This window comes from Actinia tenebrosa, unplaced genomic scaffold (assembly GCF_029948245.1).
Source record: "Actinia tenebrosa isolate PJP-AT-01 unplaced genomic scaffold, QUT_ActTen_1.0 PGA_scaffold5__44_contigs__length_20552954, whole genome shotgun sequence".
Taxonomy (NCBI): domain Eukaryota; kingdom Metazoa; phylum Cnidaria; class Anthozoa; order Actiniaria; family Actiniidae; genus Actinia; species Actinia tenebrosa.
This window is the reverse complement of record NW_028292582.1, coordinates 5,659,523-5,681,802: the sequence shown is the minus strand read 5'-3', so window position 1 is coordinate 5,681,802 and position 22,280 is coordinate 5,659,523. Positions and strand designations below refer to the sequence as shown.

General features: G+C 40.2%; 1 pseudogene; it reads right to left on the bottom strand.

Annotated features, from left to right (window-relative positions):
- Positions 1–1,080: 1,080 nt before the first annotated feature.
- On the bottom strand, positions 1,081–1,796 carry LOC116289368 (uncharacterized protein KIAA1958-like; annotated as a pseudogene).
- Between the last annotated feature and the right edge of the window lie 20,484 nt (positions 1,797–22,280).

Here is a 22,280-nt window from a genome sequence, read left to right as displayed (position 1 = left end):
GCACGTTTTATAACCCCAAACAGAACCAGTTTAGTCTCCCTCCTTTTCATCAATCCGTAGTCATCTTATATCTTCGTTATTACGAATTAACGTTAACTGGGCAAGTATTGTCAAAATAAACAATTATGGGGATATTGGATCTCTCTGTTTGGTACGTCCTTTTAGCTCAAAAAATCAAAAGCTTTTCCATTATTAATAATACAACTATTAGAATTAGTAAGGAGTGTTTTGATAAATCTAGCAAAACCATCTCCAAAGCCGGACAAAAGATGTAAGAACAGCAAAGATGTTATGAAACAGAAGTTATGCTCAACGGAATCGAAGTCTTTCTGAAAATCTGCTGCAAGAAGAATATATAGAGATTACTTAATGGAAAATGCGCGCGTACGGTTTTTATGCACGAGTTGAGAAGTATCAGAAAACGAACGAGTGAGCGTAGTGAACGAGTGAGTTTTCTGATACGCATTAACGAGTGCATAAAAACCGTACGCGCGCATTTTCCATTCTGTAATTCATTTATCTCATAGATACTGAGATTTCAACGATCAAAACTTCTAACAATAAAACTAATATAGTTGTTGGTCTACAGGCCAGGCGACCATATTGACTGATAAGCTTATCGACTAAAAACGAACAATCAAAAACTTGGACACTACTGCACTAAAAAAAGGGTTTTAATAAATAAACTGAATTTAATTTTGTTTTATATTACATATAGTTTACAAATTCAAGTCAGAAAGTTTGACAATTGAAATAAATCTGGTCATTTTTTAAGACACAAAAACAGCATGCATGTTTACAGAATGAAATATAAAAATCTTGAAATATTTAAGTTAACTGACAATTTGAATAAAAAATTGCATACTGTGGCTACCTTAGTGATAGAAATTACTAATCATCAGAATCACTTTGAATTCTTATTCTTTTCCGCTACTTTGGAGGGTTTTCGTAGAGCGGAGTAAGTGGTAGTGACTGATTTACAGCGTTTATTGTAACTGAAAATTGTCCTCCATGAATTACGGCGTTTGAAAACAATGCCATTGCAGCTCGTTGTCCAGAGTCCATGACAGGAGAAATTTCTTAAACATTTGAAGTTGATGTGTTTGTAGTTTGGGTGAATGGAGTGACACTAGTACACGTAGTACTAATATTTGTGAGCATATGGGACATTTCCATCTGCTGTCTTTTACTTAGATGACTGTAATTCTCAATACCTTTTAGGTTTTTATGCCCAGACAGTTGAGCAATTTGAGTTGGCCCTTCTACTCTTCTTAGGCCAAAATGAAGAGAGTTATTGAGCCAAACGGTGTTCAAAATCGTTTCTGGACTTGATAAACCAAGCTGTCCTTTGTCGTATAATATCTTAATTTCGTCATCTGTAATGGCGACGGAAGCGTTAGGTTTGTTTCCCTTCCCTAGTTTCTTTAGCTGTTTCTGCTTGGAGGATAGTGTTTTTCGCGTTTTTTCAAACACAAGATCATTGATAATGCTGTTTGGATAGGACTTTGATTTAAGATGTCTTCAAAACTAGACAACATCCCTCGTAGCGACGACGGTTCGTACTCTTGGCCTTCTTTGGTTCGTACACACACGAAAAACTCACTGAGAAGTTCATTCAGCTCGGCAGGAGGAATGTCGGCTATCTCGCTGCGAGTTTCACCTTTAGTTTGAAGAAACTTGGTTAACAAGGAAACATCTCTTGTCGTCTTTTTCACAGTATTTGTATTTTCTTGTTCTTGAATAAACGACTCTACTGAATTGTCGAGTGACACAAATCTGGAGCTTTCTGCAGCCATTTTTGCTCAAGTTGCAAAGGCGCCAGTTTGTTGACACAGTGAGGCTTCGTCGATCTTATTTCTGATCGGACGAACGGTAATTTTTCACTAGTGAAAATACATCGTTCGTCCAATCAGAAATGTGAACGGTATTTTTTCACTAGTGAAAAACATCGTTCGCCTTTCTCATTTGGCTAAATTCAGCACACGAACGAGAATTTACTAAAGTAGATTTCCGTGTGTAAATCTCAGTATCTATGAGATAAATGAACGATCATCACTTCTTTCTAAATAATCAAAAACATCCGCTATTAATCTATAAATCTAAATCGAACACTGGTTAATTCAGGCCCTGATGAACCATATATAGAAAGGCCATATAGCTTAATTTTGACATAATTATGGATTTATGGATTTGACTACGTTCGATTTGAGCCCACGAAAAGCGTGCGCTCAAAAACCGCTGAATGATCTACAAGATTTTATTGAAAAACCATGTACGTTTTGGCAAAACCCTAAAAATTTCCACGGGACTCTAAGCTTATTCGAAAAAAAATTCTAAACATCTACGCAAAAATATAGAATTTTGTAGGAAATGCGGGCGCATGCTCTTTCCGTTTTGTTTTTGGCGATCAAAAGAATAAACGGAAAGTATGCACGCGCACAAGTTGATGAAGCACGAGAATGGGGTAAGGCGAAATTTAAACTGCATCCGGTTACTAAAAATAGCCCAACTGGTAAACTATTCATAGTCAACTTGAATATGTAAATTATGTCCCAGAGGAGTTGTTAATATGTATTCTCACGGACTTTATACTAATACAAAAGGAAAAGGACGCCATAAATTAATCACTCTCATTAAACCACCAACGAAGGATTGTATGTTTTTTGACCCACCCACCCGCGCACGAGCAAGACGGGTTCATCCACATTCTGTCCCATTTGTTGCTCCCCAGCCAGGATTTGTTCCAGGCCAGAGTTGCCTTTGCATACGGGCCTTAATATTAACAATAGATGTGGAAGAATATTGCACTTTCGCATGTTCAGTTCACGTACAAGAAAAGCAGTTTCGTTCGCCTCCTATCGACAAACCAAAGAAGACTTTCTTTCAATAGTGTTATATTTTTATTTATTTATTTCTATAGATAATTTAATTCAATATTGAATGAAATCAAAACATTTGCATTAATAAATCTGACTCAGTTCGTTCTTGTCAAGTTTAACTGAATGTCAATTACAACTTTATTTTTCGAAAACGTTTGTCGCTCGTAATTTCCACATCTTTTTCACACATAAAAACAGTTTAAACTGGTGAAATAGAATCTCAAAATCTAGTAAGTTTAGTTTTTAAGCTTCTCGAAGAATAGTTAAACACGCTTATATGAAAGGAATATACAATCTCTTTATGAATAGTGATAAAGAAATTATTTTCTAAACTGACACTTTTTTTTTTCGTTCAGGCTCTCGCAAATTTGAGTAGTTTAGCGAGTTATGCCTAGGGGGCAAGAGATCGATTTCAGGACGACTCTCAAGAGCACACACGTAGTTACATATTTCAACAAATAGGCTACAGGTATTTGTACAATATTACTTAAACTGATGAAATGCTTAGCTTAGATCGTGTAATTAAGATCACTTTGGGAAAAACATTAATTGCTTAAAACATGTGATTTTGCAAAGAATGGTGTTATTTTTATGTTCGACTTCCGGTTACAGCCATACCTGTAATGCTATATTTTGTCATATTTTGAGGTCATGTAACACGAAAACGAGAATGATGACCCTCCTTTTTTATTGCATATTTGAAACGTACGTGGTGCAATGAACGACTACACAAAGTTCGGGGGAAATGACATTTCTTGTATTTCAAGGGAATCACCTTAATGAAGTTTACAAATATCCACCAAACCAGTATTGAATCGTACTCTCGCCATTCGCGCTTCCTCGAGTCGCTGGGTTAAAATCAAAGCACGTCGCGCCAAAATTGTTTTCATTCTTTACTGATCCAGTGGTAGCATCATATTTACAGAGGTTCCTAGAACTGTCGGTGTGGAAAAAAAACACATCATTTTGCCAGAATGGCACTGTGATATCTTTTCCCTTGATGCCTCGGATGTCAATGTATTCTACAGTCTTACAGACTCCAGCCCCAGTAAAACTCAAGATGTCTATACTTGAAATCTTGGCTCTCAAGTAGTCTCGATAATCGACACCATGAACAGGAAAACTTGACGTCACTCTGACATATGTTGATTGGTTTGAAATGACTTCCATCCGTTCAGGACCTAAACGATAGTTTTCCCAGTTTGGATTATGAGCCTGCTTTGTTTTGTCTCTGGTAAAAGAAACCGAACAGAATGCCTTTTCCCGTCTGTTCTTGTGGGCATACGAGAGGATGAGAGTCCATGCAGAACCAGGCTCTGAGCTGAGATCGCACCAGACTTTATATTGATTACCATTTTTGGAGCGTGTAATGGTGTAGACACCGTCTTCGTTGGCTCCCATTCGAAGGTAATCAAGGCAAGACTTGGCATCCTGGAAGATAACACATTACAAGCCTAATTTAATCATTACTTGATGTCAGTGTAATATATGTGATATTATGTCCTGTAAATTGAAAAAAACGCTTTCGAGTTGGAAGGTTAAATCATTAGAGCTAAGACAAAAGGGATTATGGGTATTCAATATCTTGGACATTTTGGAGAGTGGATCTTCATAAGAACACATGCATGAAGAGTTTGTTCGGTATCCTAAATGGATGATAATTGTAGAGCTGCAAAACAGCAAAAAGCATAATATTGGTTTTATTAGTTGTATTCCCAGAATACCCTTCGGTCTTAACTTCGATGTTTTAACCTTTTGAACCCTATACTTCTTTTTCAATTTGGTTTAGTTATAGTTAATTTGAAATATACCCGCGATATGTCTAAGGAAAAAGTATTACAACCTTGCAAAGAACTTGAATAGTACAGAAGGTACAGAGTAGAAGGAGGTTTTGATTGTTGTGTCCACTAAACAGTCCCAAGATGCACTGCAATGCGAACTCCACACTTTTTTCGCGTAACCTCGGAATGGCTAATAATAAGCAATTATTGGATGAGGTTGAGCATGATATCGTAAATTATCAAGACCGAGGCTGTGTTATCTGCCGAAGCCGAGGTCTTGATAATTTACGATATCATTGGAAAAAATTGCCCATACGTTTGGAATATTTGCTCTTTTTTGTCTTTTTCCTTCTTTCCCAAAACAAAAAGTTGTTCTTAAAAGTAAGGTTATATAGCACAAGTAAACTGCGTGACAAAACATCCTAAATGACCCGTAAATCTTCTTTTCTTTCGCTAACTACCGTAGTTAGCATGTTTTCGAGGGTACGAAACCTAAGAAACCATAAGAGGCGAATGTACTGTATAGGCCAACAGATAGCATGAGCTTATAAAATCAGCAAAAATACGGTTCTAAATTTTAACAAATTCCTATGAATTATATACCAAAATGTTTAGGAAAGCCCGGGGTTTTCAAATCCACTTCTGTGTTTTTTTGTTTTGTTTTTTTTTTTTTTTTGACAGGTTCTGTTTTATTTCAAAGAGGAAACGATATTCTAGCTTGACCTCGGTTATGTCATGAATTTTCTCTTGTAAAATACATCCAATGGCGTACATTCAACTCAAAAAGTACGGTGGTTTTTCTCAATAGAATTCAATCTAAACCATATAATACAGTCCGTGAATAGTTGAAATAACTGAATCCACTTCTGTGCTTTGTCTACATAGTCATTATTTTGAGATAAGATCCAAAAACCGTGTTTTTCAGACATAGTTTGTATGGGCTCATGTGAGGGATTTTTTTCATGATGCGATAACCGAATTCAAGAATTGCTTTATTATACATTTTGTATGCTGGAAAAAAAATGACATGAACTTTAAATTATAGAGACAAGAATTATGAACGCCATGATGTCGCGTGAAAAACGCAAAATTTTAAAATCAGAATTGATTTAAAATCAAGAATTATTCATAAAATACATGAAAATAAGTTAACGATTCCTTAAATAATTTTTTTTGTACATAATTCTGGAAATAAATACACATAATAAATAAAAACAAAGCTACCTCAGCGTGACCTTGAATGAACTTGACATGATAAATGTATTATCTGTAGGAAAAACTACAGATAATACATTTATCATGTCGAGTTCACACGATATCAGGGATTGGCTGAGGGCTCTCGAACAATCCGAATTGAGATACTTACTAAAATGTATAATAATTAGTAATTATTGGACGACGATGAGGAAAATATCGTGAATCGTTAGTGGTGAGTGAGCAATTGCCGTCGATGCCGAAGGAAAACGCCTATGATTGCTTATGATGCCAATACCAATGGTAAAGTAAAGAATGCACAAATAAAAAAAAACCACTTTGAAATTCAATTTCTTCTTTCGTCTTCAATTTTTCGCTTTATTTGATCAACGACTACTTCCCCACCCCGTGGCATTTCCCCCAACGGGACTTACAATCATAGGTGTATTACTTTCTCAAATTCACCACCTGTGCGGCCGACATACAAAATCAAATACTCAAGACCCATTCCCAAGGTATCCCAGTGCAACCTGCCACAGGGTCTAGTTTAGTCTTGATTTGTCCTAAATCTCCAGATTTTCGATTTCAATTAAAGACATCCGAGGTAAATTTCACTAAACTTGATATTGTATTGGATTATCTATAGTTATCTTTGTTTTTTTTTAAGTAAAAGAGATTCAAAGCCTAAGACTGTCGGCCTTGGAAAACTTTGTTGAAGAATCTTCCAAGAACAAAACTAGCCCCTGGGGGTGGTGGTGATTTGTGTACAAAATTCCTAAGTGGGAGAGTATACTCGTGCAAAAAAAAACACAAAAAAAAAACAAAACAAAAAAAAACCAAAAAAAAACAATGTGGTGCTTTTTTGATTCGATTTCACTGCATGGTTTTTATTATGGGAGAAATTGAATATTATTTTTACTTTTCAGTTTCATTCAAATTGTTCTCCCTGTGATTTCCGTATCGGGAGCTCCGCTTTTAGGCAGTGCCTAAATACATATATTACAATTCGCGCTTCCCATCATCCCGACAACAAGCAACCGTCAAATATTGTACTCATACCAGTGACGTTTTTAAATCTATTAAATTCACCTCTGTTTGTGCATCATAGTAGTGGATGTACAGAGCATCGTCCTGATAAGATCCTGGGTCGGATTTTCTGGTAGCATTGTTCAGCTCACAGACATCCTTTTCACCAGCCCCTTTTGGTTTGTAGTTGTACGACAAGCACTGGGCATTGCTTGTACATAGAAAACTACAATCAACTGGCGATACCACGTGATGGCTTGATATCACGTGACCATTTAATACTTTACCTAAAAAGGATTAATACAGACTAGTCAATTGCCCGTGAATAAATTCGCTTTTTTAAATTTTGAGAAATACGCTAATCTTTTGTTGTGTGCACTCTGTCATGTCTTCAGGGTGAAGCATAAAATTATCGTGATTTATATGTGCAGACAACTGCCAATTTGCCTTAAAGATTAATAGATACATGTATGAGAAAACTTATACAAGATTTCTTTTAAGTTTTTTAATTCAGTATGTATATTTTTCAAGTTAGGTTAAATGAATGTCAAATTTGTTAAGAAACGACCTCATTGGCTAGAATTTGACAGAAAGTGACGGCAGTTGACGGTTTAACACTTGAAGGGGTTGCTGCAAGTCATTTCAAGTCGCTCGGTAGTCTGACGTTTGCCGTGTGTTTTCTTGTTCAAACTTCAGCATTAATTTCTTAAATAACATAACTTTTGTGACAAAGCCAAGATCCATCTTGATTGGTGTCAAATGGATCGGAGGAGCTCCAGATAATCGGATGGAGAAGTTGTTATATCAAAACAGTCAGTTTTCCTTTGGCCATGCGGGCTTTGTTGAACAGGTTTGTTTATGAAAGTGATACTTTTTTCGAATTCTGTCAAGGAATGGGGAACTGAATAAGCCTGAAGCGAGATGACATTTAACCCCCGACTCTATATCATATTAGTTTTTAAAATTCTAAAAATAAAATACTAAAATACTAACATACTATTTTTAGTAACAAAATGGCGGCTTCATGAATCATATCAGAAATGAACAAGATTTACATTTTTGAACTCCTTATGTGCAGTTCTTTCAAATGCGATAGTTAGAATTTTCCATTGAGGAGTATTTCGATTTTCCGTTAAAATTGATGACGTCATTTTCCCGCCAAAAATGTCAAAATTTAAAAAAGTAAAACGACAGAGTTGTGAGATTTGTTAGGCTATTTAACGTTACCAAGTTTCAAGAAATTTTAATGAAATACAAAAAAGTTTTGCCTAAATGAAACATTTTTTAGCCCTTCTAGCCCGACGTGAAAGTACCTTTGTTTCGAAACTACCGTCACTAGCGTATTTGCGGGTGTATAAATTGAGTCTACAGGTACGACTTCTAAACTCACAAAATCATTGAAGATTTTCTTTAAATAGTAACTCTTGTTCACAAATAGACATATGAAGACTAATTATTTGTTTTCAATATCTAATTGTTCAAACAGAATGCATTAGGAAGGTTTAATAGTGTTGAGAAACACTAAAGATCGAATGATTCGCGAAGTTGCGGCCGCCATGTTTTTTCATGTCACATGGCTTTGGGGTCATTCCCAGTCCATTTTACCGAGAATTTTGTTCAGATCGTATTTAGAATGTTTCTCCTTGGCGTTCTTTTGAAAAAAAGTTAAGAAATTTGCTTAGTTTTTGATCTTATTGTTGATATTTTTACTTCAACTTTCGTTTACGTGTTTGTTTATACTGAAGCCAAACGTTTAGACACAAACATATTTTCAATAGGTGTGATATCGCCCCTAATCGAAAACAAAAGTAATTTGCAAAAACCTCAGTATACCGGAACACCCGCTAAACCGGAAATGTTTATCGGTCCCCGCACTGTCCGGTATGAAGGTTTTTTTTTTGTTTTTTGTTTTTTTTGTTTTTTTGTTTTTTTGTAGTCAAATATGGATCAAGAAGTGTTTTTCAAAAATTCAGGTGTGTGTTTTTAAGGAAGCAATCGCATGTTGTTGCTTTTTTGTTGTTGTTATTGTTGTTTTGTTTTGTTTTGTTTTGTTTTGTTTTGCTTTGCTTTGCTTTGCTTTGCTTTGCTTTGTTTTGTTTTGTTTTGTTTTGCTTTGCTTTGCTTTGCTTTGCTTTGCTTTGTTTTGTTTTGTTTTGTTTTGTTTTGTTTAATTTTGTTTTGTTTTGTTTTGTTTTGTTTTGTTTTGTTTTGTTTTGTTTTGTTTTGTTTTGTTTTGTTTTGTTTTGTTTTGTTTTGTTTTGTTTTGTTTTGTTTTGTTTTGTTTTTTGTTTGTTTGTTTGTTTGTTTGTTTGTTTTGATAAGCATTTTTTTGGATGAATCGACAAATCAAAGACTCTCAAAACTTTTAAAACAGTTCTATAGATAAGCTTAATTGATTTTACTGCTGTAGGAAATATTACACGGAGAGCATATTAATAGCTCTTATTAACCGAGTGCGAGGTCCGTACGGTAAGTTATGGACCGAGTTTTTTTCCACTGCCTTATGGCCCAAGCGCGTAGCGCGCGGGCCATAAAAAAGTGGAAAAAACGAGGATCCATAACTTACGGTACGGACCGAGCAAACGAGGTTAATAAGATATTTATTATATGGCAAGGCATTGAGATCAAAAAGAGGTGAAGCAACAAAAAGTAAAGTTGACAGCGCATGTCAAACGATAACTGCATTGGAAGGGCTTCCTGTACTACCAAAAGTCATGTAGTGTTTTAGTCGCTCAAAAGGCGAAGTTTTAGTTTACTTTGAAAGAATTTAGCTAAAATTTAAAGTTTTCTGAAATACTAGTTAACAAAAGTGAGGCTTTATTTTGCAAAACATATAAATGCAAAGCAAAAAGGGCATCAAAAGAAAACCTCAAGAACTCAACATGAAATTGAGAAGAAAACTGCCGTACTTCAAACTTCAAGATATTCACAACCAAGATAAAAAATACTACAGCCTTCCGCTTGTAGACCTGCCTTTTATTGAGAAAAAAACTCAAAAACTGTCTCCAGAAATGAATTGAGAAGCTTTGGAAAATTACGGCTGGCTGAACATGGATAGTTTTCGTCAATTTTCAACGTTTTGACTGTTTGAAGCAGGCCGCCATATGCACAATGGCTGAAGCCATAAAGAAGGCACACTTTCGACTCAATTAAAAAAGGTACTGCCAACTCTCCTGTCTAAAAATACATTCAAATTCAAGTGGGGGTGAAATATTACTGAAATATGGAAACACTTCAAGAGCGGATGAGCCTAGAAAACTGCTTAAAACGTTTACGAAAGAAACTACTGGCTTCTTCAGTAGTATAGGGGATGGGGGTTCCAGCGCAACGACCACCGGAGGATTACCCGTCTAAAGTACCCCCCTCGATTCGTACCGCGATTACCCGCATCCCGTGTTTATGTAAAATATGTTAGTCTATATATGGAGTGCGAAGATTGTAAAGAGTTTGTTTATGATTTCTGTGTAAAGTGCTTGAAACCCAAGTTTGTACCTACTAAGCCAAATAAGTATATTTGTTGTGGTAAAAAAATGCAAATAGAAGACGACACGTCAGCACAGTGTTATGAATGTGGTAAGAATATTCGTAATGCCGTACCAAATGCTACCAAAGAGCAATATTATGCCAATGGAGGTCGTAAGAAGACCCCATACAAGAGAATAAAATACTTTAGGGACTGGATGAGTCATATCCAAGGTTATCGACCGGTATATTTAGACAACGAAGTAAAGAAGAAAATCATAGACCATTTAGAAGAGCCAACCCCACAAAGTCTACGGAAAACGTTGAAAAAATTAAAGCTAGGGAAATATTACAAAGCTATTCCTTATCTTTTATCTGAAATTACCGGTAAGTCTATTCCCGAGGTTTCTGATATGACAAAAGCCGAGTGGATGTTTTGTCGGCTGGATAAGGATATTCCTTATTACCCTGACGTAATTTACGAAATATTTCACAAAATAGACCCCAACCACCCCCTGTTAGGATGGATTCCGAGGCGACAATAACATATTACGCGTAATTCATACGATGAATTTATATTACGCGTAATAATTTGCTAAATAAGGTTATGCAAATAATTTATATTACGCGTAATAATTCGCCAAATAGTAGTATAGGGGATGGGGGTTCCAGCGCAACGACCACCGGAGGATTACCCGTCTAAAGTACCCCCCTCGATTCGTACCGCGATTACCCGCATCCCGTGTTTATGTAAAATATGTTAGTCTATATATGGAGTGCGAAGATTGTAAAGAGTTTGTTTATGATTTCTGTGTAAAGTGCTTGAAACCCAAGTTTGTACCTACTAAGCCAAATAAGTATATTTGTTGTGGTAAAAAAATGCAAATAGAAGACGACACGTCAGCACAGTGTTATGAATGTGGTAAGAATATTCGTAATGCCGTACCAAATGCTACCAAAGAGCAATATTATGCCAATGGAGGTCGTAAGAAGACCCCATACAAGAGAATAAAATACTTTAGGGACTGGATGAGTCATATCCAAGGTTATCGACCGGTATATTTAGACAACGAAGTAAAGAAGAAAATCATAGACCATTTAGAAGAGCCAACCCCACAAAGTCTACGGAAGACATTGAAAAAATTAAAACTAGGGAAATATTACAAAGCTATTCCCTATCTTTTGTCTGAAATTACCGGTAAGTCTATTCCTGAGGTTTCTGATATGACAAAAGCCGAGTGGATGTTTTGTCGGCTGGATAAGGATATTCCTTATTACCCTGACGTAATTTACGAAATATTTTACAAAATTGACCCCAACCACCCCCTGTTAGGATGGATTCCGAGGCGACAATAACATATTACGTGTATTTATATTACGCGTAATAATTTGCCAAATAAGGTTATGTAAATAATTCATATTACGCGTAATAATTCGCCAAATAATTCATATTACGCGTAATAATTCGCCAAATAATTCGTATTACGCGTAATAATTCGCCAAATAATTCGTATTACGCGTAATAATTCACTGAAATTATATTACGCGTAATAATTCACTGAATTTATATTACGCGTAATTTCTAGACTGACGTTCGATATGTAAACGAAATCCTGTCACGCTCTTTTCAAAGTAAATATTTACTGAGCAAGCTTTCTTTGAAGCTCTTCTTTTGCCTCCTGGTAGATCTTTTTGCGAGATTCCTCGGAAAGATCTTTTACGACTGTTTTTTTATTCCTTATGTCCGTCTTTAATTTCTCGTATTTGTCTTCTTCGGCCAGAATAAGCGAGAATTCTACGTCGTCTATCTTTCTGTCACGCAAAGCCTTTGAGACAAGATCGGTAATTGTATTTACTTTAGCCCTTGACAGAGCTATTGTCGTGTCATGCTTGGATATTTTGCTTGACAACTGTTTCATAATACCCGTAGCAACAACCGAAATAATACCACAAGCTGCCCCAACGCCGGCCAAAGGAACTCCAACGATTATTCCCGGCCCAGTAAGCGAAGTAGCAACGCCAGAGCCCGTTAACGCAACAGATATGGATCCTGAAGTTATCGCAATCTTATGTAGCGTACTCCGGGCTCTAACGTACTTTTTTCTAACTTTTTCATAGTGTTTTGCCTGCCCTTCCAAGTAAGCCAGGATTAAGTTCGCTTTATTCAGACGAAAGTTTTCGGCGTTTAGTTCATTAGGTGTAGTATAAGGAACATCTGGGTATAACTGAGGTGCTGATGGTATAACATCCATTATATATACTAATGTACGACGCTTTTGGGGATGATATTGAGGAGCAGCCACATCATGACAACCGGGATTACTGGAATTGGAGAGCATTTAGGAAGATGTTTCCGCATGCAGACCCTAGTAAGTTCGAAAGAAGACCCGATGGGATTTACTATAACGGCGAAAGAATGTACAGCAATACAGACTTGGAGCCGCATGAGGAGAGGAAAAAGGCACAGCATTTGTCAATAACGAAGGAGGCACCCGTGCATAAAGCACCCAATTTTCCTAGAAACTTATTGTTAACTACGGAAGATTACCCATTTTACGATGCTGAAGGTGGTGTAAACGACTTTGAAACGATGGTAACGTTCCTGAAGATTTCAGTGGGTAGGCAATCATTTGATGTAGTAGTAAGAAATATCTATGGGGATACGATGTTAAAGCATACGTCGGGTAAAGAGGCCAGGGAATGGTTAGCAGGACCCAATATGCGATATTGGCCGCAGCAGTTAAACTTTGCTGTCTGGGCCGCCACTAAGGGTTGTGGCGTTGCCGCGGACATGTTTCACATTCCAATTATGCAGTTTCACGTTGCCTTTACGGTAAGGAGGTTGTTGAAGGAGCTTAACGCACCCCTACCAGGAGATAAGGCATTTAATCCAATGAATAATCGATATAACGCCGCAGCCCTAGAAAGGTTAATTAATGAGTTCAAACCACAGCAAAGAGATTTTCGTTACAAAGAGGGTAAGACGCATGGCCTTGGCATCGTTTACGTTTGGGGTGCCAACGGTGAGAAGCCGGCCGATTATGGGCATCAGGAATACCCAAGTAATGAGTTAGAGTTCGGTGATATGGGTGGTGATAAGAGCTATAATTCATTAATTACCAGAATCCAATCGAACTACCTCGGCACTTGGGATCCATTCGTGTTGATGAAAGGAAAAGGTTTAAGGAACCTAGCCAGGATTAACCGTAGCATAGAAGCATTCGTGTACTGCATTCTAGGGGCGCAGGTAAATACCTGCAGCCCCATCGTTGGATCCCAAGGTGCTTCGCGGGAAACGCAAGAAGAATTCCTAACTTTATTTGAGTCTGCAATAATAGAAAATGACATATCTAAATCGGTGCAGAGATATCAATTAGCGGTGCAGCAGTCTAAAGTGCGACTGGATTACGCTTTGTCGCCTGGTTGTTGGTTAATGCCAAGTAATTTGGTCATCAAACACCCATTCCGTTGTGGGTTATAACAACAAGCTGCAGCGAGCTACTAAGGATATGAAGTTTGGGGTGAATGACGTGAACTCTGACACTCTTAGGAACATTCCTCACTTCGTAGAGAAGCCAAAAAAGGAACACGCAGAAAAACCTGCAGGGAAACCAAAAAACGTAATCAAGAAGAAGGTCCTGCCTACGATACCTGAGGAATATGACCATAACTTATTAAAAGCCGGCTTAGCCGCCGCAGGCGTTGGTCTGAGCTATTATATATGGCGATGAACAACCCCTACGTAGCTGGAGTAGATTGTGTTTATACGACTTACACAGGCGAGAAAAAATACAACCAGGCATCTTGGGTTGATGTCACGGGCATGTCCGTGAATTTGAACTACTCAGGAAAGAAGTTAATCCTTTGTAGTATTTGCATTGGTACGAGCAGCCATGCCAACGTGGGCTTCAGGTTCCTGGATGAGAATGGCATACTGCAGCCTATGCGCGTAAAAGATAATAACAGGGAACCTGCGCATTTCTCCGTAGAGCCCAACCCCAGCAGCCTTGAAAATCATTCCGTTTGGACTTTCCACATGGTTGCTGATTGCCATGGGAAGGTAAAGTTACAGATAAGAGTAGACGATACGGGAAAGGTTACGGTAAATAGCATAGAGGATCAAAGAGATTATGCTTATAATCACAAGACCATTAGCACTCTTACGGTGGTGAGCCTCTAGAAGGGAATTTATTCACTACCCCTTCTAACGAAGGGGACTTGTTCCCTGTAATATATGAACCCACACGCGAAGGAAGATTGGTTTTTTCATTACCTGGAGGAAAAGGAATACACAGGTGATGAGTGGTACAACACCGGCTTACAGGTAAGCGTTGGGGGGCTAGGGCTGATTATGTGTACTATTAGCGTTAACGGGTGGTATAGCTGTAATGCTGGGTTTAGGATTGTTGATGAAAACGACTGTCCATTACTACCCTACAGAAAAAAAGATAATAAAAGGCATTTGACTCATTTCACGTTTGAGCTCACGTCGACGAGCGGGGAGAATCTAACGTCGGTGACTTTTCACATGGTAGTCAATTGTCAATACGCGAGGCTTCAAGTGCGCCCCAGCGATGTCGCTAACAGTAAAAAAGGTATTGTTGTGATTAATGCTGTTTGGGATGACGGCCCAACGGATGCTGTTTGGAATCATAAGCCCATTAGCACCATGAGTGTGCTGCCGCTAGTTCCGCATTATCAAGGCGGCGCGAATACTATCTTTACTTATCCCCAGTCGAGAACACCTCGGATGCCCGACGACGATAAGCCACCAGTAATATATAAAGACAAGATTAAGCCTTCATCTTCTTCAGGAGTACCACTCCAATAGCGACAACCAAGATCCAAATGTTATTCCCTACAAACTTCAACAGTTCGCCGCCGGCCCTAAGTGCCAAGGAAACAACTGAACCCAGCAGCCCAGGAAGACCGGCTGCCATCTTTTTTCCCAAGTCCGTCAGCCCACTGCCTAATTTCTTTACGCCCGCGCCCGTAGCCTTAAGCGTGGATAGGATGACTCCTACTACGCTCGAAATAGCAACCGCAAATGCCAGCGGAATACCATACTTTAAAAGGGCTCTTTTTACCTTTTCCTTGGTGGTAAGCCCCAATTTTTTTTCCAGGTTGTCCTTTTGCGCCTGTAATTCCGCGACTCTTTCCTGAAGGGTTTCTACTTCCCTTTGGGCTGCCTCCCTTTCTTCTTCGGGACGAGTTTGGTCATTGATTATTTCCTGCTGCCGCTCTATTTGCCCCTCCAGGTCTTCAATAGCCTGATCTCTTTGTCGGATTCGTTCCTCCGCCACTGCCTTGTCCAGCATTACTTGCCTTTCTCTGTCAACAGACTCCATTAATTCTTGTCCTAAGCGCTGTAGTTCCGTGTCTTTCCCCGCCGCTTCATTTACCGCAGTCTGTAACCTTTTTACCACACCGCTTTTTTCATCCAGCAACTTAGTCACCCTAGCTCTAAAGTCTGCAATTTCGGCGGCATGACTCTCAGAGGTTAATCTACTTTCTTTCATGAATTCATCTTCCAATTCTTCTATGCGCCCCTGTAATGCTTGGTTTTCCTCCTGGAAGGCTTCGAATTGACTATCGATGCCGTCCCCCTTCTTGGCTGCTTCGTCGAGTTGTCGCCTAAGGTCGTCGATGGTTGCCTGGTTTTCCTGCATTTCCTTTTGACGTGCTTCCTTTTCAGCTCTTACCTTTTGCAAGTAACTCACCAAGCCTCCAGTCGCGTCACTATTTTTGGGAAGTTCTTCGAGTTCTTTGCTCTTTTCCTTTTCAGTGGTTTCTAATTGTTGAATTTTTTCTCGCTGATTACTAAGTAATGCATTCATAGATTCAAGGCTTTCTTTAGCACTTGGCATCTTGACGCTTTTAAGAAATTCTTCTTGAACCCTCGCAGTTTCTTTTTTGCTTAGAACAGACAACATTGTTAGGTTAGGATTTCCCAATGCTACCGTTATTTCTTTCGAAAGAGCGTTGTTAAGTAAGGTAGACTCCTTTCTTTGATAAAAGTCATACCATTTTTGTCTATTTGCGTATCGAACTTGGATTTGACCTTTATCTCCCACTCCGAACTCTAAGAGAGCTAAATTTACGCTAGGATATCGCTGCCTTACGGTGTTGATGACTTCTTTTGACATTTCGGTTCTTACACCCAAGTCTTCCATTTGCAGATACACTGGGATGGGTTCGTGGGGGTTCTTAGACATAAATTTATCTCTTAAGGAACGCATAGCATCGCGGGCCCTGTCACCATATTTGCGTCTTAGCTTATCAAAGAGACCTCGGGAGTCTACGTTGTCATCGGGAAGCAAAGACTCGTATTCTTCGTCGTTAATGTCTACTTGACCTTCTTCGGTGGTGGGGTCAAAATCCGTTCCTTCTACTTCCATTATATATGATAAGCTCAAAGTTAAATCCTAACGTATTACCTAAGCAGGTCGGTGGACTGAAAGCAGAACGCACCTTTCACCGGGTCACCTTTACCCCCAGCAGCGCTAAGCCAGGGGAAACCCTGTACGTAGGCGTGCCCCGCCTAACGGATAACCTAGTGTTGGTTCCTGGCACCCTGGCGCTAAGGTTTGATTTGGCGGTGCAACCTACCACCGCAGATGAAAGGATTATCGTTAACAACGTGGGTCGCAACATCGTTTCAAAGATGCGAGTAAAGTTCGCCGGGGAATCCCTCTTAGACTTAAACAACTATGACCTGTACACCACCTACAAAGATCTGTGGCTGACTGCATTCGAAAGGACACAAAAAATAGAGCAGGGTATCGGTAGCGTAATATTACGTAAGGTTAGGACTCCCACCAAGACACAACCTACCGATTCTGGCGACGCAACTGACGTGGCAGATGCAAAGGCCATCAAGACAGCCTATGGTACTAAATACGTAATACCATTGGACTTTGAGGCTATTACCAGCCACGGGGTTTATTATCCTAGACAGTTGAGTGAGTTGCAGTTTGAAGTGACCTTAGCCAACATGACTAACATCATTGGCGGGTTAAGCACTGCGTTGTCGGGAAGTATTCATCCATACGCCATTACCAACCTGGAATTGCAGTATGAAACCATACACTCCGAAGATCTAGCACGTAGCGCTGGCATGGAATACAGCGCTGGAAAGGCTTTCTTGTACGACCACGCGGTAATGTACAAAACCTTTAGTTTCCTGGATAAGACAGACGCGGTAATTACTCAGAGCATTAATTTACCACGTCGTAGTCTTACGGGGCTGATGTTGGTATTTATTAAGCCTTATGAAGCCGGTAAGCGCGACTCTGAAGCCTTTCATAACCCCGGCATCACCAACGTCGGGATTAGCATCAATGGAGTTCCAAATAAGGTGTATTCGCAGGGAATGAAGCCCTCAGACATCTACAGGGAAATAAAAAGAAAGTTTGGGGATCAAGTTGCACCCGGTGAGTTCTTTACCGATAAGTATGCACTGTGGATTGACATGCGAACCACCAACGACGAGGATTTACATGGGCAGGGATTGCGTCTGGTAAATACCCAGGACGGCATTACCCTGGAAATCAAGCGTGACTTAAACGCTAGCGCAGGCGACTCAGACAAGATCAACGCATACATCTTCGTCGTGTCTGACGCGCAACTGAGCGTAGAAATGAATCAGCTAAAGAGCATTGCGTATTGATTCGCGCGCTGCGCTCCCTCATCCAAGAAAGGATAAAAATATCCCTTACGTATATAATGCTTCGCGTATTCGAAAACAACAACACCAAACTGCAATGCATAGTGCAAGGCGATAAACTTTACTTCAAAGCGAAGTCCGTGGCGTTGGCGTTGGGTTACGTAAATTCCAGAAAAGCGGCGTCTGATCACGTCTCAGAGGAAAACAAGGTAACTTTGAGGTCTATAAAGGGTGTAAATCTGACTGACACCCTTAATGCGCAACCACATTCCGTTTACATCACTGAAATGGGTCTTTATGAGTTAATATTCGGATCTGAAAAGTCCGTAGCTAAGGAGTTCAGAAAATGGGTGTTAGGTGACGTTCTCCCTACCCTCAGGAAAACAGGTAAGTATGAAATAGAGCGGCGCTTTGACAGTCCTAACAAGTTGGTATTCAAAATAGAAAATGAATTTGACCTGCATAAGAAGGTCGTAAACTACATACGTCGATTCCACCCTATCCTACTGCTCGCACCAGGTCTTGGAGAACTACAGGACTCGGCTAGCAAAAGAATAGTATGTTGGCAGAAAGGTTACCAGGCGGGGCAACCCGACATCTTAGTTCTCAATGCACATAAAAAGTATAATGGGTTATGCCTGGAGTTGAAGACGCCTAAGGGTAACGGCGTATTATCCTCAAAACAAGAGGCGTTACTCACACAATACGAGGCAAATGGTTACCTAACCATGGTGTGTAATGATTACGACCTTATATGCAGGGAGATCGACTATTACGCGGAAGGCATTCGTGTACCTTGTCCTTGGTGTGTTAAGGCTTTTAAGACGCAGGAGGCGTTAAGGACTCACCAAAGAATATTTCATAGATATAATGATAGTTGAACAGACACACTGGCGTGAATTAGTTCAAGGTCGTACATACAAAATAAAAAATTACGTCGTTTTCGAAGACATCAGCCGTTTAAGACTGGTCTTGGAATGCGACGGTAAAGAGTGCACGCTATGGGCACCGGACTGCGTGAGGTACGTCCTTCAAGGTGAGGAATTCACGCACATACGCAGCTATGGTAAGGTCAGCGGTCGATGGAAGTTCGACGTTGAAAGGAAGGTAGATGCTAATCCTCTTTGTGATTAGAAGTGATTAAACATTGGTCTGCTACGGCGGACCTCATTTTTTCTGTCATGTGGTAAACGGATATGGTAATTAAGGCACCACCTATGAACGCTGCGATTTGAGGTATCATATATCTTTATCATTTTTCCAAGCCTTTCGTACCGCCAGGTAATGGTCTAAAGGTCGTGGTCCGTCGTATAGATAGCACCAAATATGTTGTCCACTCCGTTGACAGCCGCAGCGATCGCAAATAGCCTCCCAGTGTTCCCTGTCCTCCCATTTAACGCCCTCAACATCGTCAAAGCCTACAAAGGTTTGGTCAATTTCCTTCTTACGCTTTGTCAGCACCCGGGAGGTTTCAAGGGGGCAACAGCGTTCGGCTATGTCACCGTGGGTTTCGCAGGCAATACCTTCGAGGTGGTAACGGCGGCAGCGGTACTTATGCCAGTTCTCTTCAAAGAAGGGCTCATCACAGCGGCGGCAGCAGTTCTTAAGACAGACCCTGTTGTCGCGGTGATATTGTAAGGCTTGGAGGGTGGACAGCTCTCGACCGCAGTCACCGCAAAGGGTGCTTACGGTCTTTTGACAAACCTTTTTGGAAAGATGGTATTGCAGTCGCTGCTTACTGCTGAAAGATTTATTACATTGCATGCACTCCATTATACATACCTTATTTTTTATTGTTATTTTGTTAAACCCTGCAAGAGGGTTTTAGGATAGGGTCTATTATTTCTTGTTGTTTTGTTAAATGCCTGCGAGAAGGTCTTAACAATAATTATTAAGACTCTTTTGAAACCTCTTATCTTACTTTAACAAATTAACAATAAATAAGAAGACCTTATTTGAAACCACCTTGCAGATCCTCTTTGTAGGTGTCAGCTAAAGTTCGCTGTGCTTTAGGATCCGCGGGACACCAATGCCCAACAAAGGATTCTTCGGGGAATACCTTATTACAATGAAGGCAGGTGTATTCTTTACACGGTTTGGGTATCGGTGTTTTAGGAGGGGTAATGCAGTCGGCAGGTAGTTCACACGTAATACAGTCCATATATCTATGGAGGATATCGCACGAAGTCCTTAACGGACTCCTTAGCCCACGTTGCCATCGTTATCAGCGCGCCAAACCGTTCCGCGCGCTTCAGACCGCACATTTCATCGTACAACTCCTGCACGCGCTCCTTTAACCGATCGATCTCCTCCCTTTGCATTTCTATGGTGTCTCTTTTATCTTTTGCGTCGGTGGCAATCCTTCTAACTGCGTCCACTGGGTCCATCGTATATATAATGGATCCGAACCATATTCCCTGCAATGCTCTGATAGTAGGACCCACCGGCTGCGGAAAGACCCAGTTCGTCGTGGAGCAGCTATTAGGGTCCTTTAGATACCGCTTCGACTACATCGTGCTGCTTTGCCCCACCTACGTGAATAACCGCACCTGGACGGGTATAGGAGTGAACGATGACGACTTCTTTGTGGACATCTTAGACCCTAATGAGTTATCCGGTCATTTGAAGTTCTGGCACAAGCAATTCCCTAAAGATACACAGACGCTCCTCATATTGGATGACATTGCCTGTGGGGATGACGTAAAAAGACGCACCTCCGAATTAGTGAAGCTCGCCTTTAGCGGCAGACATGACAATATCAGCGTTTGGTTGCTCTCGCAGCAGCTTACCAGCGTCTCTAAGCCCTTCAGGGAAAACATAGGCTCCCTGGTTGTATTTTATACTCCGAGTCGGAGTGACCTGGAAACCATCTTAAGCGACTACGGCGGTGAGATAAGCAAGGAACAGTTGCATGAATACATGCGGCATTTAAAAACGCACCAACATTCCAAGATGATCTTCTCTTTGAGGTTTCCGTATTCCATAAAGATCTCCGATCTTTAACTCCTAATGTATATGGACATTGAGCAGCTCTTAAATGAAGTCCCCACGCAGCTAGATGAAAGTAACCTCAAGGAACAACTTAACATCCTTGTGTCTTCTGGGAAGTGCAAAGAAATGATTGGTAAGGAACTTACCCATGAGCAGGTTAATAAGTTGTCGGAAGAGGAAGTCAAGAAATTCCATAAGAGGTACGAGGCCGCCCTTGCAAGTAAGACCACGGACGCCGTAGCAGACTCCGCTATCCGACTTGCCACTAAATTGCTTGGACTTGCGCTGCCCATAGACGACGTGGAGCAACTGCGGAAGGACATTAGTGAGGACTATGTCATATCCCAAGAACTTAAGATAACCTGCGGGTGGTTGTCTTTGAAGTGCGGTAAGTTAATGGCAGTCGCCTCTGCGGCACTTCACGTAGCTCAGCATGTCGACTTGAAGGAGGTACTGGTGTCTTGGAAGGACTTCAAGAAGGACAGAGACGTTGAAAAGGTCTTCCAGGCGGCACTTGCCGAGGTACCTGATCAAGTCGCCTCAAGTCCTCCTTAAGTACTTACCCAAGTCATCCTCAAGTACCTAGTTAAGTCATCCTTAAGTACTTAGTCAAGTCGTTGTCAAGTCACCTCAAGTACTTAGTCAAGTCATTGCCAAGTCATTGTCAAGTCGTCATCAAGTTACTTGTCAAGTCCTTCAAGTCCTTAGATATAAATGAGTGAACCAGAGTTGAAGGTAGAGCAGCCCCAAGAGGAGCAGAAGATTACCAAGGCTAAATCTCCAGGCAGAGTTGCTGCCGGAAAGAAGCTCGCGGAGATGAATAAAAAGAACAAAGCAAAGAAAGAAGAAAAGGTGGAGGAAAGAGAAGAGGAATCCTTTATCAATCCTGGGTACGTCATTGGCGCGTTAGGAGTAATCATAGCAGCAGGTAGCCTTTACTTACAATGGCGGGCAGCAAAGCCAAAAGTAAAATTGGAACCAGCACATTACGCACCTGTGGAGCCGGCTGTTAGAAAAAGTAAGATCCCTGAAATGGAATAACCTTCTCGCTTTGTAATATAATGTCGACCGCGTTGCTGAAAACTGTTGAAGAAGCAGCTATTATTACTTCTATTGTTGCGGGTATTGGTTGGGTAGGTAAGAAAGTACTCAAAGAAGACTTTACTGAAGACCCAAGCAAGAGCTTCGCTAATTTTGCTAAGATGACCGCTGCCGTAGGCGGGGCTATCATGCTAAAGGATTACCTACGAAAGGAAAAGTACCTACCTAACATATAATGGT